Consider the following 732-nt stretch of genomic DNA (forward strand, 5'->3'; position numbering starts at 1 on the left):
TATAGCAGCACCAATTCAAATACATCAAGGAACAAACAGACATGGGTTGGATTTTCAGAAAGGGCCACTGAGACAATAAAAATTACTTGGAAATCAGAAAGACCAGTGTGGGTTCCTCAGTGGCCCCTGACTAAAGAAAAGATACAAGTAGCCCATGATATGGTCAAACAACAATTAGTGAAAGGACATATACAACCTTCCATATCTCCCCATAATACTCCCATTTTTGTCATTAAAAAGAAATCTGGTAAATGGAGATTATTACAAGATTTAAGAGCCATTAATAATGAGATGGTTATTATGGGACCTGCTCAATCAGGGATTCCCCAATTGTCTGCTTTACCAAAAACCTGGTATGTTTTAGCTATAGATATTAAAGATTGTTTTTTTTCAATTCCAATTCATCCTGAGGATAGTCCACATTTTGCATTTACTATCCCTGCACTAAATCATGAAGGTCCTGATCAGAGATATGAATGGAAAGTACTCCCTCAGGGGATGGCTAATAGTCCAACTATGTGTCAAATTTATGTTAACAAAGCAATCCAACCACTTAGAAATCAAAATCCTGAACTACAAATATTTCACTATATGGATGATATGTTATTGGCACATAAAGATAAAAACACATTGCTAGAATGTTATGCCACACTTACAAATTTATTAAAAGGTTATAATCTAGAGATAGCAATAGATAAAGTACAATTAAATCTTCCAATTAATTATCTAGGA

The sequence above is a fragment of the Callospermophilus lateralis genome, chromosome 1, assembly GCF_048772815.1.
Source record: "Callospermophilus lateralis isolate mCalLat2 chromosome 1, mCalLat2.hap1, whole genome shotgun sequence".
Taxonomy (NCBI): Eukaryota; Metazoa; Chordata; class Mammalia; order Rodentia; family Sciuridae; genus Callospermophilus; species Callospermophilus lateralis.